Genomic DNA, 16,845 nt, shown 5'->3' with positions numbered 1-16,845 from the left:
CAGTTGCATATTCAATAAAAGTGGCTCCAGTTCAAAGTCTAATGTGCTCCTACTGTGTATAATGCTGACATCCCCAATAAGCGGACTGTGTTTGTATTTAGGGCACCACAATGTACAAACCTATTTTTGAAAGAACTTGGTATATATAAATAAATAAATACTCATCTTGGGCAACCATGTCTTCATTATACTATGTTTACAGTTTAATATGCTTCTGAATTACATCTATGAGGAGGCCCCATAATCTTTCCAGTGCTTATTGGCAGTAGGGGAAATGGGTTTGGGTCCAGAATAGATGAGGTTTCTGCACAGAGAGAAAAAAAGAAGGAAAAGGGTGTTTTTTTCCCTTCCAGAGAGGGAGCTTTGCAGAGAACAGTAAGCTGATGCCTTCGGGTGGTAGGTAATGTCATGTCTATACCCTTGAGGCTGCTTCAGAAGCCATAGTGCCTCTCAGCCTGCCTTCCATCTGTTTTCCCCCATCCCACTGCTCCCCCATCTCCAGGAACTTGGTGTGGACCCTGGGGTTGCACTGTGAGGGGCCTTGATCTAATTAGGGCAGTTCTTCCTCCCCCCCTTCCTCCTTCTGACTTCCCATTCTCCTTCCCTCCCTGCCTTCCTGTCGTCTAGAGCACTTTCTGTTTGCCATTTACCATTCTAGATGTGGAAGCTGGGGCTATCAATAAAACAGACAAGGTCCTGCCCTGAAGGAGCTTATACTCTAATGGGGAGGTGTTGGGGAGGAGGTGAGAAGAGAGACAATTAGCCAGGAAACATAATTTAAGTCACATAAGTTACCCTAAAAGAGTTAAGGATAGTAGTAAGAGCAATGAAAAAATACAACAGGGACATGAAATAGAGAATGACTGGTGGTGGCCACAGAATGGCCTCAGTCTGACAGCATGATCGGGGAAGGCTTCTGTGAGGAGGTGACGTTTGGGTTGAGAACTGAATGATAACGAGGAACCAGTCATGCCACAATCTGGGGGGAGGATTTCCAGACAGGAAAAATAGCAAGTGTGAAGTCTCTGGGACAGGAGCAGGTCTGCCATGTTTGAAGAACCATGTGAAGGCCAAGGTGGTTGGACCATACATAATCAGTGAGGGGGAAAGACATTTGAGATACAGTTGGGGAAGTAGACAGGCTATAACGAGGAGTTCAGACTTTATTCTGCATGTAAAAGGAAGCCATTTGAGGGGGTTTGGGGAAAGAGGTAACACAGCTTTGAGTTCTTAAAAGACCTCTCTAATGGCTGTGTGGACAATAGGCTATGGGGATGTCTTAGTCCGTTTGGGTTGTATAACAAAAATACCATGGATGGGGGCGCTTAAACAACAAACATTTATTTCTCTCAGTTCTGAAAGCTGGGAAGTCCGAGATCAAGGTGTCCTGTATATATTTGGTGTCTGGTGAGAGCCAACTTCCTCGTTCTTAGGTGGGCATCTTTCTGCTGTGTTCTCACATGGTGGAAGGGGCAGAGGGGCTCTCTGGGGTCTTGTATAAGGGCACTAAACCCATTCAGGAGGGCTCCACTCTCGTGACCTGATCACCTTCCAAAGGCCCCCACCTCCTAACACCATCACATGGGGACTGGGCTTCAGCATATGAATCTGCAGGGGGCAAACACCCAATCTGTAGCTGGCAGGGAGATAGAGGCAAGGAGATAAGGTAGGAGACTTTCATAATCTTTCAAATGAGAGAGGATGGCAGTTCAAAAACAAAACAAGAGGTGAAGGAAGCCAGGTGAACAAATTTGAGGTGTGTTTTGGTGGTAGCAATGTCAGCTACTGCAAGAGTTGACCCCAAAAGCTTGGTGGCTTTTCACATAAAGTCCAAACAGGTGTTCTAGAAGAGCCAGTGGCTGTCCGGCAAGTGCTGACTCAGGAACCCAGGATCCCTCAGTCTTGTGGCTCTGCCAGCCCCAGGACCTCAGAATCCTTTGCAGGATCTTCTTCATCCAGCAGATGGAGAAAGAGAACATGGAGAGGGCACACATGTTTCTTCATGGGCCTAAGCACAGATCACTTCCCCTATATCCCATTGGTGAGAACCAGTCACATGGCCTCACCTGAATGATGGGGAGCTAAGAAAGGCAATCCCTGTGTGGGCAGCCACTTCTGGGCAACAGTTCTACGCTATGGGACGGGAACTCAGATCCTTAGTGTCCAGTTGGCCATTTCTGTCATGGTAGAGTTGGCACATTTTCTGGTGGATTGCACATAGGGGTTGAAAGAGAGGCCCCCAGGATGACTCCTTGGCTTTTGACCTGAGCAAAGGTAGAAGGTGGTCATTAACTGAAATGGGAAGTTGGAGGAAGAGTAGGTTTATCCTAGAGGCAGGAGATATCAAAAGACCCATTTTGGTCATATGTAGTATGAGCTGCCTATGACACATCAAAAAGGAAATGTTGAAAAGGCAGTTGGTTATAAGTCAGGACCACAAAGGAAGGGTCAAGACTGGAGATTTAAATGTTGCATTTCCCTTTACCCAGGGCTTCTGATCCCAACCCTCCTCATACAGGTATGGGCCCCTCATTACCCTTGACCTTCAGTGCATTAACTGCATCACATAACTTTAGTCCTCTTTAGAGATAATGTTTGTAATTCTATAACCCCTGAAATGATAACTGTTACTGTTACATGCATTCACTCATTCAACACGTAGTTTATTGAGTGCCTGCTATGTGCTGACCACTAGTGGTTAGTAAATAGTCTCTGCCCTGTGAAGATGCCATTTTAGGAGGAGAAGACAATAAATAAAGAAAGTATACCGTGTGTTAGCTGCCCTAGAGAACAATAGGGTGGGGTTAACGAGAAAATACCAGGGAAGTCAGGCGCTGGAGTTACTAGAAGCAGGAAGACTTCTATAATAAGGAACACTTGAGCAGAAACCTGAAGGAACTTGAGAGTTTGTGCAAACATAAACACAGATGCAGGGGCTCAATCAGCTAGAAGGGTTATCTAGATAACCCAGTATTTTCTTATGCCAATTTTGTGTCTATATGTCTATGTGCCTATATGGGGGAAGCATGTGCCAGGATAGGGCAAAGCAAATGCAAAGGCCCAGAGGCAGAACAGTACCTGGCATGTTCCAAAATCAGCCACGAGGCCAGTGTGGCTGGAGTAGGTGGGGATGGGGAAGAGGGGTAGGAGGATGAGGTCAGAGAGGTGGGGGGTGGGCAGGCCATGCAGTAGCCAAAACAGATTTTTTTTTTTTCCCCAACGCTTTCATGTAACTAGAGAAGGAGGGAGAAAAACAAACCTATTTCCTGGTGCAGAAATCTTTGCAAAGAAAGCAACACACAATCAATAACTTCCTGTGCAGCTCCCCAAATGAAACACTTTCAAAGTGGAGGATCTGCAACCAAAATAAGAAAGGGTAACAGTTTCACAACATGGAGCACAGAACGCACAGTGTTTCCTCCACAGTGTTTCCTCTTGCGGCAGGTTTTCTTCACAGTTAATTGCAGCCACATGTGAAGCCCGCTGGCTCGGAGGGGAAGCCTTTTTAGCAAGCGCCATCAGAGACCCGGGCACACACTTCCCATCCCTCACACTCGGAGCAAGACCATTTGCGTGATTAGCTCAGGAGGATGGGAACCTTAAAATGCTGCAATGATAAATATTCTGTTTTCTGAATCTCAACTCCAGAAACTGAGCCAGAGGCCTTTTATTAGCTAGTTTTTAGAACATTAGAAGAAGCTGGTTTAAATGGGAAAAAATTAAAAAAGTCTTTTTTCGGGATACACGGTTTCTCAGTCCTGTTAAATTACCTTGCCTGGTTCCGTCTTGATCTGCCCACTATGATGAGAGCCATGAAACAGAAAAACCAGCAGTGGAGTCTAGACCTTTCGAAGCTGCTCTTCATCGCTGTGTGACTCCTCAGACAGTGCTCAGCAATGTCCGCAAGAATGTGGGCAGGGCTCTACAGTGGATGCTCATGAGGTCGTCTTAGTTATTGCTGACATACCCGGAACTGGTCTCATTTTCTCTGTTTTGTAGGAAAGTGAATTGTGGTTATCAACAAGGTCTTGGCTCCCCAACATCTAGAGGTCCTTCCTATTTGGGAGAAATTCTTCATTGGCTAGGTTTACAGAAGCTGAAGGGCGCCCCGTGACCCCTCCCTGGCAGCCAGGAGGTGGGCAAATGGTCTAGGCTCAGCCAACTGGATGTTCCTGCCCAGGATCTTGGTGATGGCAATATCAAGAGTCCTGGAATGGTAATGCCTGGGCCAAAGTGGGGAATCCAGTGCTGGGACAGTCATAACTCCTTCTGCCCCAGATGGTTCTGGGGAAGCCCTGACCACCCTCTCCAGCTCTGACCAGAGTTTGGTTCTCTACTCTTCCCACTTGTTTTTCAGCCACCCAATCCCCCTCCAACAAACTCCATTTCTGCTCATATTACCAGAGACCAACCATTTCTGCTCACTATAACCCAGAGCCCTGGCTTAACATTAAGTAATTTGCACACCCCCAATAAAGAACAGAAATTCCAGACTCCCAGAGTTGATGTACATTATTCTTGCTCCCAGGGACCTTGAATGTGTATAACCTCCTTAGAGGCTTGTAGCTAGGTCTTAAAAAGCTATCGAACACAAACACATTAGCAAGGTAAATACAAGCAACGCCACAGAATCACCAATGTTGACATTAACAGCATTGACCTCATACGACAGTTGGTGCTGCTTTATTAAATTAAATAGCTGTTAATGATATGAATGTGAAATGGACCGATATGGGCTCATGTGTTTTCATTTTATTACTACCATGGGCCATTTGATGACTTAACTCTCCTAACCTCTTTTTTCCATTTAAACCTCAGGGAACACTCATTCATACAGCTGATCTTGAGGTCATTCGCTCTTTACTTTGCACGGGTGCACCGTTCACTAATGAAGACTACTAATGTTCTTTGGCTCTTTGGGCTGGGACCATTAAAATTATTCTACTGGGCTCTGATGCCATTGCAAACATAAACACAAATGCAGGGGCTCAGTCAGCTAGAAGAGTCATCTGGACAACCCAATATTTGCTTGTATCAATTTTTTAAAGGTTAACGTCAAGAATACTAAATTTTAAAAATTCTCCTACAAAACTCATAAATTCCTAAGAATACATTTATGAACCTCAGTTTCAGAAATCATGGCAATGTAGTTAAGGAGGATAAGCTTTAAAAAAAGAAAAAAAAGGAGTGTAAACTTCGGAATAAAAGGGAAAAAATTCTAGTTTTGAATCCTAACCCCATCCTTTAAGAGTCTTGGAATGGTGAGCAAGTTGTAATCTGAGCCTTAATTTTCTTACCTGTAGAATGGAACAGTAATACCTATCTTTCAGGACAGTGGTATTAAACAAGATAATTGCGTAACTATAATAAATGGTAGTCATTATTGTTATAGGTGTCCTAATTGACATTCAAATTGTTTAACATAGTTGCCCCAGTTCATACAACCATTTGGTCCCAGAGACAGACCTGGAGCCCAGATCCCCTCAACACCTCAAATCTTGTTTTTAAAAACATCTGTGCTGAGCAAGGTGAGGCCCTTATGGGCAAGCTGGCTACCTTTTAGGGCTGTGCTCCTAGAGAGCTGCTGTGTCTGAGACATTTGCACTCTGCAGGAAATTATTCATTCCAGGTTAATTTCGTGGATGATCATTCAAAAACACATGATCACATTATTCCCCTACTTGGAAACTATCCATTATACCTATGGTTCTCCAAATGGGGTCCCCTGATCAACAGGGACTTATTAGAAATGCAAATGCAAATTCTCAGGCCTGATCCCAGACATACTCCAGCAGAAGCTCTGGTGGTGAGGCCCAGTGTTCTGTGTTTCACTGAGCCCCTAGGATGATCCTGAAGCATGCTAAAGTTTAAAAACTCCTGCATGATAGGACCAAGTCCATACTTCCTTAGCACAGCATCCAAGTCTCTTCCTGTGCTGGTCCCAGGCTACTCTTCTAGCCTCTTCTCCAAACACTCCTGAAAACACTTTATGCTCCAGCACCATCAGACTTCACTTTCTGTCTTAAACGTGACAGGCCCTCTTATGCCTTGGTATGTGCAGTGCATTTCCCTCTACTGGGCATTTCTTCAAAAAGTCTCCTCCTCTGTGAAGCTTTCCCTGATTGCTTCAGGCTGGATGTATGGCTCTGCAGCCTTCATGTCATATTTCTATTACATATACAGGGGTTTATCACACTGTATTGTCTCTACTAGTTACTGAGACTGCTAGTTACCAATCATTATCCATGTTCTCCCTGCCCCAGCAAGAGATTGCTGATTTCCCAGCTCCCTTGCAAGACAGAAGTGGTCAATGAGATGCAAACAGAAGCTGATGGGTTTTGGGGGTGCTTGATGATTCAGCTGGCAGGTACTCTGCTGCTCTCCCCTCCTTCCTCCTTATATGAGCCAAGCTGCATTGCCTACCTTGCAGCCATGGGTAAGCTTGAGGCTGGGGGGACCATGCTAAGGATGGCAGAGAAAAAAACATAGCAGGAGCCTGGGACGTTGGTGACATTGTGAGGCCACTGCACCATCTCTGGACCTTTGTCCCCTGGCTTTAGGTTACATGATATTCAAATAAATCCCTTTCTTCCCTTCCCCTTTTCCTTCCTTCCTTCCTTCCTTCCTTCCTTCCTTCCTTCCTTCCTCTCCCTCCCTCCCTCCCTTCCTTCCTCCCTTCCTTCCTCTCCCTCTCTCTCCCTCCTTCCCTCCCTCCCTCTCTCTCTCTTTCTCTCTCTTTCTTTCTCTCTCTCTTCCTCTCTTTCTTTCTTTTAATAAATCCCTTTCTTATTGGAGCCACGTTCCCCCCTCCCCGAGACTCTAACGACACAGTGTCTCAAAGGCAGGACTGTCTTTTACTCATTGCTGAATCTATGTGCCTGGCACAGAGCCTAGCAGATGCTTAATAAATACTTGAGGAAGGAATGAAAGAACAAATCCTTATTCTTTCTGTTGCAGAAGGAATCGGAGCTTGCATATCGGGCCTAAAATTGCCTTCTTGGAAAATCTGGGAAACCACATCAGGTTAAAAATAAAGACAGATCTTTTAAATTTTATTTTAAATTAAAATGTCACAGTTGTAACTGAAACCAGGATAACATCATCCTACCACTGGACAGAAAATAGGTGCTAAATGAAGACATGTGTCACTCCTGCTTAAAATCCCACAATAGTTCCCCATGCCTCTTAAAGTCTTAAATTCCTAGCGTTTTCTGTTTTTTCACTGTTTTTAAAAAATTTTTAGAGTGATAACTGTAGATTTACGTGTAATTATAATAAATAATAGAGATCCCATGTACCCTTTGTCCAGTTTTCTCCGATGCAAACTATAGTACAATATCATAACCAGAAAATTGACATTGATACAATCCACCAATCTGATTCAGTTCCAGTTTTTGCTTGTATTCATTTGTGTGTGTGTATGTGCACGCATACGTGTGTGTTTAATCCTTTACCATTTTACCATGTTTAGGTACCCACATATCCACCTCCACAGTCAAGACACAGAATATTTCCATCACCACAAGGATCCTCTGCATTGCTCTTTTATACCCACACTTACCTCCCTCCTGCTGTGCCCTCTCTCCCCATCCCTGACCCTGGCAACTGCCAAGCTAGTCACAATTTCTAAAATTTCTCATTTTAAAATGTTCTATAAATGGAATAACACAGTATGCCACCTTTTGGGATTGGCTTCTCTCCCTCGGCGTAAGTCCCTGGAGATCCATCCAAGTTGTTGTGTGTATCAATCTTTCCATTCCTTATACTGCTGAGTAATTACTACTCAGTGGTTTGGATGGACCACAGTTTGTTTAACCATTGGCCTGTTGAAGGACATCTGGGCTATTTCCACATTTGTGCTATCACAAATAAAGATGCCTGTGAACATTCATGTACAAGTTTTTGTATGAATATGCCCACTACTTTTTGAACCCCTTCCTATGATTGAAGTGTTCACTCCCTTATGAGTCCTGCCTACTGAAGACAGAAGTCAGAAAAACTCATTTTCCCAACTTGCATCCGAGGAACTTAGGCTCTGTCCATCAGACACAGCCACGTGAGAATTTGTTCACATATGAGCTGTGTGAGGAAGAAGGTACTCCAGAGAATCCATTTTTAGAGCAGGATAAGTGAAGAGGGCAGCAGTTATGGAGGTCTGGGTGTCCATGTCACGGCAGCCAGTGAGCTTCAGTGACTATACCAGAGGGGGGTGGGGTGGGCAGTGGTGTCTTTGGTGAAAGTCCTTTGGGGAGGTTTGGGCATTGTTTTTCGTCCTGTGGTCTCCCAGCCCCATTCTAGGACCCTCGTAGAGAGGTGAACTACCTAATATTCTTTTCAAAGTTTGTTTTCTGCTTAAATAAGCTTGAGTAGATTCTGTCATCTACAACTAAGAACTCCCACCAACCTCCCTCTCTAGCCTCATTTCTAGCTCCTCCTTATTCGCAACGCTCCAGCTATCCTACACTCTTTTCAGTTTCCCAAATATACCTTACTGGCTTCATATACTTTCCCGTTTACAGCGCATCTCATGTTGTATTAACGTTGTTTACTTCTCTGGCTATTCTCAGAACTGTGAATGCAGTCCCAGCCTCCATCACACTTCTACTGCCCTTAGCATACGATCAACCAATATTCAAATGATTGCTTATCTTTATCTTTGATAATATAAGAACAATTCCCGTGACCAGTACTATTATGGTCACTTTGCCACTCTGAACTAAAGTTTCATAATCTATAAAATGGAGTAACATTGCTAAGAGAAGGACAGTATAAACAACAACAAAACACCCGATTGAAAAATGGGCAAGGCACTTGAATAGATATCTTTCCAAAGAAGATCTATAAATGGCCAATAAACACATGAAGATGTTCAACATCACTAATAATTAAGGAGATGCGAATCAAGACCACACTCAGTAGGATGGCTGCTACCAAAAAACCCCAGAAAACCAAGTGTTGGTGAAGATGTGGAGAAACTGGAATCCTCATGCACTGTTGGTGGGAATGTGAAGTGGTGCAGCCACTGTGGAAAACAGAATGGTGGTTCCTCAAAAAGTTTAAAATGAAACTAATTGAAAGCAGGGTCTCCGAAGAGATGTTTGTACACGCATGTTATATCAGCAATATTCACCATAGCTAAAAGGTGGCAGGAAGCAACCTAAGTGTCCATGGAGGATGAATGGATAAACACAATGTGGTTTACGCACATGATGGAATATTATTCAGCATTAAAGAGGAAGGAAATTCTAACACATGCTACATGGATGAAACCTCAGGACACTATGCTAAGTGAAATAAGCCAGTCAGAAAAAGACAAATACTACATGATTTCACTTACATGAGGTAGTTAGAGTAGTCAGATTCATAGAGATGGAAAAGTAGAATCGTGGTTGCCAGAGAATGGGAGTTATTGTTGAATGGATATACAGAGTTTCAGTTTTGCAAGATGAAAAGTGTTCTGAGGACAGACGGTGGTGATGGTTGCACAACAATGTGAGTGTACTGAATGTGCCACTGAACTTCATACTTAAAAATGATTAAGGGGCGCCTGGGTGGCTCAGTGGTTAAGCGTCTGCCTTTGGCTCAGGTCCTGATCCCAGGGTCCTGAGCTCAGCAGGGAGCCTGCTTCTCCCTCTCCCACTCCCCCTGCTTGTGTTCCCTCTCTCACTCTCTCTCTCTCTCTCTGTCAAATAAATAAATAAAATCTTAAAAAAAAGATTCTTTAAAAAAATGGTTAAGATGTAAATTTTATGTTATGTGTATTTTTTATAAAGATTTTATTTATTTATTTAGAGGGAAAGTGTGTGTGTGAGAGAGTGGGGAGAGGGAGAGAGAGAATTTTTTTTTTTAAGATTTTATTTATTTGAGATAGAAAGCAAGAGAGAGAGCACGAGCAGGGGAAGGGGAAGGGCAGCAGAAGAGGGAGAAGCAGGCTCCCCACGGAGCCTGGAGCCCGAGGCAGGGCTCAATCCCAGGACCCTGGTGCCCAGGAGAGAGAGAATCTTAAGCAGACTCCATGGTGAGTGAGGAGCCAGACATGGGGCTCGATCTCACATCCCTGAGACCAAGACCTGAGCTGAAATCAAGAATCGGATGCTTAATGGACTGAGCCACCCAGCGCCCCTGTTATGTGTATTTTAACACAGTTTTTTTTTTTTTTTTTTTTTTGAGTTAGTAACAAATCACAGTGAGTCACCATTTCATATCTGCTAGAATGGCTAAAACAGTATCAAGTGCCAGCAAAGATGTAAAGCGATTAGAGTTTTCATGTGCTGTTTGACCCTCTCTATAAACATTTAAAAATTTAAATATACACTTATCATGTGACCCTGCAGTTCTCAAGCCAGATATATACCCAACAGAAATGAAATGTTACAAAAAGACTGGCACACAATGTCAGAGCAGCTTTGCTTATAATAGTCAAAGACCACAAACAAGGTAATTGTCCATCAACAGATAAATAGGGGCGACTGGGTGGCTCAATAGGTTAAGTGTCTGCCTTAGGCTCGGCTCATGGTCCCCAGGCCCTGGAATCGAGTCCCGCATCGGGCTCCCCACTCCGCGGGAAGCCTGCTTCTCCCTCTTCCTCTGCCTGCTGCCCCCCACCCCACTTGTGCTCGTGCACTCTTGCTTTCTCTCTCTCTCTAATAAATAAAATCTTTTTAAAAACACAGGTAAATAGATAAAAAACCAAATTGTGATCCATCCATACAATGGAATACTCCTCAACAATAAAAGGAATGAACCACTAATACATGTAACAACATGGAAGAATCTCAAAACATTAAGCTGAGGAAAAAACCCCGAGGTATAAAAGACTACATACTATATGATTTCATCTACATGAAATTCCAGAAAAGACAAATCTAATATGTGGTGATAGAAATGAGTTCAGCGGTTACCAGGGATAAGCCTGGAGGGAATGACTGTAAAGAGGCATGAAGGAACTTTCTGGAATGGTGGAAATAGTTTTATCTTGATTGGTGGTTTCATAGGTGTATGCAGTCTGAGCATCAGCAAGCTAAAGTCCAGTTCCCTCTCAACTGGCCAGATGTACAGGCTGACATAATAGTTGTATTGGTCAGGACTCTTTCTCACCCATAAGAATTTGTTCACTCTTGCAACTGAAACGTTCAGAGGGGACTAGCTCCAGACAGGGCTTGTTTCCAGGGATCTCACCCGTGACCAAGGCCCCAGTTACTGCCTTCTTCAGCTCTCTCTTCCGTGGACCTGGTTTATCTGCAGGCTCCACATTCTGTTTTGTGGTGGCAAAATGGCTACCATAGGTCCAAGTTGCATACTCTCATACCACGACATCCAGAGGAACAGAAAGAGTCTTTTCTAGGAGTTTCCAAGAGAGACTTTTACTCAGAAGCTTGAGCAAGCAGGTTCTTGGCTGTGATCTGTTCATCAGTCGAGCCCTGAGCCAAATGCTGTGGGAGGCAAGCACATTACTGTGACCAGTAAGCACTTGCTCTGCTGGGGTCAGACCCACCAAACCACATGGTCGAGAACAGGGGAGAATGAATCCCCCAAAGGACAGTCGAGGCAGCATTGGTAGGTAGAACCGGAAAGGCAGTCAGCACATTTCCTCCTGAGCAGCTTCCTCTACACTTTGAACAGACTGGCTCAACTCTAAAGAATATCAAGTCTGGACCTTGTTCAGTCCTTAGCTCACTGAAACTCCCTATAGCCTTTGCCACTGTTGATCCTTCTTGAAATTCCTCACTCTAAGGGTTCTCAACCCTGGCTGTCATCTGAGGACATCAAAGTGGAGAATTTTACACCTATCAATGCTCACGGGTTCAGATTCTCTGGATATGAGGTTAGCACAAGGGACAGGCATCTATACGTTTACAAGGCTTCGTGGGTGACTTTGATGCAAGCAGTCCCGATTGAGAACCACTGTCCTAGGCTGCTGTGACATCACCCTCTTCTGGCCCATTCATTCATTTTGCAGATATTTACTGAGTGTGTACTACACGTGCCAGACACTCAGGTGGGTCCTGAGCACACACAGGTGAACAAGGCAGACAAGCTAACTGTCCTTATGAAGCTTAATTTTAGTGGGGGACACGGAGAGAGGCAAATGAACAAGTAAATGGTCCAAAGATTTTAGATAGTCCTATGAGCTATAAAGGAAGTAAATCAAGAGGAAGTGACAGGATGGTAAAAAATGGCTGCCCGGCATTATTCACAGTAGCCCAGATATGGAAACAACCGAAATGTCTATCGATGGATGAATGGATAAAGAAAATGTGATATATATAAACAATGGACTATTTTACACTCTTAAAAAAGAAGGAGGGGTGCCTGGATGGCTTAGTTGATTAAGCATCTGACTCTTGTTTCAACTCAGGCCAGGATCTTGGGGTCGTGAGATCAAGCCCCATGTCGGGTCCACACTCAGTGCAGAGTCTGCTTGAGATTCTCTCTCTCCCTCTCCTTCTGCCCTTCCCCCTGCTTGTGTGCACACTCTCTCTCTCAAATAAATAGATAAATCTTTAAAAAAAAAAAAAAAGGAAGGAAATCTTGCCATTTGTGCCAACATGGATGGACTTAGAGCACATTATAATAAGTGAAGTAAGCCAGACCTAAGAAGACGAATGCTGCATGATTCCAGTGATGTGGGGAATCTAAAATAGTAAAACTCATAGAAGGAGAGAATAGAATGGTGGTTGCCAGGGGCTGGGAGAGGGAGAAATGGCAGAAGTGATAGTCAAAGAGTACAAGGTTTCAGTTATACAAGATCAATAATTTCCAGAGATCGTAGTTAACAATACCATATTGTATACTTAAAGTTTGCTAAAAGGATAGATCTTATGTTATTTATTCTCACCACAAATGAACAAACAAAAATAATAATAATAAAGGGAGGCAGAGGAAGCTTTGGGAGGTGATGAATCCATTTACGGCTTCGATGGTGGTGATAGTCACAGGTATATACTTATCCCCAAACTCATTGAGTTGTATACATTAAATCTGTACAGCTTTTTACATGTCAATCACACAATAAAGTATTTTTTGTTTTTCAAAAAAAAGACCCTGGAAAGTGGTGAATGTCAGAAGGAGCAGACCTAAAACAGAATTGCACTTAGTGCACCCAAGGAAAGAGGAAAGTCCTGTGTCTGATCTGAGTAAGGAAGGGCAAAAGACAAGGAGGTAAGTGGGCAGGGCAGTATCTTGCTGGGCTCTGTGGGAAGCAGTAAGGAGTTCAGATTTATTCTCTATGCACTGGGAAGCCCCGAGTTCTCCTCATATGTCTCTTTTATGTCTCTGTGGGTTTTTGTGAGCTGTTTTTTCTCTACCTCAGCCTTAAGTGTTACTGTTCTCTCAGGTTCTTTCCTTGGCCCCTTGCTCTTCTCATTCAACCTGGGTTGAGGGGGGAGTGGTGGGTCTTCCTTGCTCTTAGTTGGCAGCTGAGACCTTTCTCCGGGGCTTTGGACTCATGTATCAAACACAGGCTGGACCCTCCGTGTCCCACAGGCTCCTCAGACTTGCACAAAGCCCTCCTGCAGCCTCCCCTCCCATCCGTCCATGTGCTATCTCTCCAGCTCAGGTAAAAACACTACCTGCTACCCAGACATCCAACCTAGAAACCTGAGTGTCACTGTGAGTCCCTCCCTCTCCCTCACCTCGTACAATCAATTACCAATTTTTTTAAACCTCTGAAATATTTTTCAAATCTCTTTTCCTCACTCTCCTGCCTGATCCAGATGACAGTGCTAAACCAGATGACCACAGCTCTTCCATGGATGGCTGCCACAGCCCCCTAATGAGTCCTGTTCCCGTCAAATGTGCTCTTCACACTGACTGCCCAGGTGAACCCGCTAACACATGAATCTGCCCAGGATGCAACTGGGGAAGTCTGACCCCTCGTGGGGTGGCGGGATCCACTTTCTCTGCCTTCCTCCCCCACACTGTTCTTCCAGGCCTTGGCAGATGCCTTGGCTGGGATAACAAAAGCAAGTCTTGGGAACTGGATTGAAGGTAGAGAAAGAGATGAGAGGAAGCATAACAATGCATGGAAGTAGAAGACAGGCAGAGAGGGCCACTCTCTCGGTTTTGTGGAAAGTCTGGAACTTGTAGATGCCTCCTTGACACAACTTACAGCTCCCAGGCCACTCACAGCCCTGCCCTGAGGATCCAGGCTGAAACTAGGAAGAGCGGGCTCCTGGGGAGGGAATGGGAAAGGGCTAAGGGATGGCAAGACCGTGAGGAGATGGTGTGGGGGTCCAAGCACCCATATCAGAGGACACATTCCTGTGCAGGAGCCGAGAAAAGGAACTGAGATGAGGAGAACCAGCTGTAAGCACTCTGAGGACTCTGCAAGTGGTCAGGTAGGAATGTTCAGCTTGAACTTGAAGACCAGAACCAATGTATACTCAATGGCCAATGCTAAGGCTGCTTGATGATGTGCCTATCCTGTCACTGTGAAGGGGTCCCAGGGCTGCAAAAGACCCTCACCACCTGCCGTCCTCTCTTACACCTCTCCTGCCTCATCTCTCACCTTCCCCAGATGGACTTCTCCAGTCCTGTAGAGCTATCTGCTTGCTCGTGCTTCTATAATACACCACACTGGTCTCACTACCTGCAATGATTTCACCCCAACACACTCCCCTGCCCAGCTCATAGCTACTATTTGTCCTTACAACAGACATCAGCTGTTCGAGTATTTTATAATGGGGAGAAAAGCTGTGTTTGGGCATCACACAGTCCTGGCTTAGAACTCCAGCTTTACTGTTTACTCACTGAGAACTTAGCAATCATTGCACCTTATTATCAGTAAAACAGAGTGATAATCCCTTCCTTGCACATCTTTAGGGGCTCAAATTGGACTTATATAAAGTGCTTGGCACATAGTAGGTACTCAATGAATGTTAGCTCTCTTTCTTGCCCTTGAGATACTCAGTAAACAGTTCTAATTCCAGAGTCATTTGCAGGATGCTACCAGCAGTGTCTGAGAGCATTATCTTTCCCTTCTTCCTTGACTTCTCTTTACTGGTTAGCTTGAATGCAATTCTCATTCATCATGTATTGGAAGTGATGCATTTTCCATGTGGAGTAATAGGCAGGAGCTCTCCTTTACTGGGCGTCCTCCCCATGCCTGGCCTTCACTAGATGTTTTCCAGATAGTCCCTTGGTTAATATTCATGATGGTTCTTAGGGGGCTGGTAGTATTAACCACTATCCTATAAATGACCAACGTGAGGCTCCCTGAAGTCACACAGCTTGATAGATCCAAGATGATCCAAGACAGAAACCCAGTCTTCCGATTTCAGAGCCCGTTCTTTCAAATAGACCACATTTCCTCTCATGAAATATAATAATAATAGTAATAGAAACGGCTAAATATTTACTGATTACCAATGTGCCATGAACTAGGATAGCTCTGTATATGTATTAGCTTAATTAACCTTGGCAAACCTCCTACCGAGTAGTTACTATTACGATTCTACTCCACAGAGAAGTGAAGCATCAAGAGGTTAAAATACTTGCCCAGATCACCAAGCTGAGTCTGTGTGTACATAACATGTCATAGAACACTGTAATTTCAATCTATCTTCTTGCCTCAATGAGCATAAGATCCATGATCAAGGGCACCTGGGTGGCTCAGTTGTTAAGCGTCTGCCTTCAGCTCAGGTCATGATCTCAGGGTCCTGGGATCGAGTCCCGCATCCAAAACTCCCTGCTCCTCGAGAAGGCTGCTTCTCCCTCTCCCACTCCCCCTGCTTGTGTCCCCTCTCTCACTGTCTCTTTGTCAAATAAATAAATAAAATCTTAAAAAAAAAAGATCCATGATTGAATGACAGACAGTGGGAGAGTTTTACAAACACTGAAGGTTTGTTAGAAGGATGTGAGCAGTTACACTGCAGTGCAGGTGAGGGGATATTCTGAGCGTACAGAGCATTCGGAAACCAGTGAGCTGAGGCACTGGTCCCCTGGAGCTCTGCGTGTGCAGCGGAGGGCACCACCCCAGAGAGCCAGGCTACATCCTGAGGGTCACATGGAGGGGGAAGGAGCTGGAAGACTGAAGTTTGTCACCCATCTCTGGAGACCTTCAGAATCATAAGCCTTACAAAGATGATTAGCAGCCCAAGACAGCAAAGACAGCCTCTCCCAACCAGCAAACAGAGCTGACAACTTGCACGATCCCTTGGGAGTGTGTCACCATGATGTCACCTTGTTTATTCCCGGCCTGGGAATCGGGCCCCACAGGGGTTTGATTAACTGTCCGCTCCAGGCAGCAAAATGACAATGCTTTTTAACTTATTCTTCAGAACATCAGGAGCTCTCCGTCTAAAAGTCACTCCGAAGTAAATCACAAAGTTGTTTAATCTTTGCTCTGATTCTGCGATTTAGAAGCAATTCTGTGTCACTTCCCTTCAATCACTGGGGATGTCAGCACTTAAGTATAGTGTGAAAATCATTCATGCAGAGAACATGTACTCACTGAGAGTGTCTTATATGTCTGTTCCCTGAGTAGGTGCTCAGGATATGTTAGTGGACAAGAATGGTACAGTCCCAGTCGGTGAGGGACTGGATGTAGTTGGGAAGGGGGGTATTTAAGAAGCAACTAGAGTTTACTAGAGTTTATTAAGGGCGGTGCACAGAGAGCCATGGGAGCATACAACAAAGGTCTTAACTCAGTCTTAGGAGGGCAGAGGATACTTCTCTGCAGAGCTGGTATCTAACTGAGGCCTGGGGGTTGAATAGGAGTGAGGCCTGTACAAGAAGGAAAGAAAAGCATTATGAAGGCAGGAGACAGCGAAGTCCAAGTTGCCAGCAGGACAGAGAGCAAGAGAGAGAGCAATATACAGAGGCAGGACAGCTCGGTGGGGCCAG

At 44.6% G+C, this 16,845-nt stretch overlaps 1 long non-coding RNA gene across 1 annotated transcript in view; it reads right to left on the bottom strand.

Moving 5' to 3' along the window:
* Positions 1-217: 217 nt before the first annotated feature.
* LOC114207699 (uncharacterized) overlaps positions 218-16,845 on the bottom strand; it is a 29,206-nt gene continuing 12,578 nt past the window's right edge. Inside the window, exons 4-6 of the long non-coding RNA XR_015769105.1 lie at positions 3,771-3,988; positions 3,260-3,355; positions 218-2,264 (exon numbers count right to left, since the gene is read on the bottom strand). This is a non-coding gene — a long non-coding RNA (uncharacterized LOC114207699). The remainder of the gene's footprint in view (positions 2,265-3,259; positions 3,356-3,770; positions 3,989-16,845) is intronic.

This window comes from Eumetopias jubatus, unplaced genomic scaffold (genome assembly GCF_037043125.1).
Source record: "Eumetopias jubatus isolate StellerSeaLion01/CBP00866 unplaced genomic scaffold, mEumJub1_p1.0 scaffold_1, whole genome shotgun sequence".
Lineage (NCBI taxonomy): Eukaryota > Metazoa > Chordata > Mammalia > Carnivora > Otariidae > Eumetopias > Eumetopias jubatus.
This window is presented reverse-complemented; position numbering and strand designations above follow the sequence as displayed.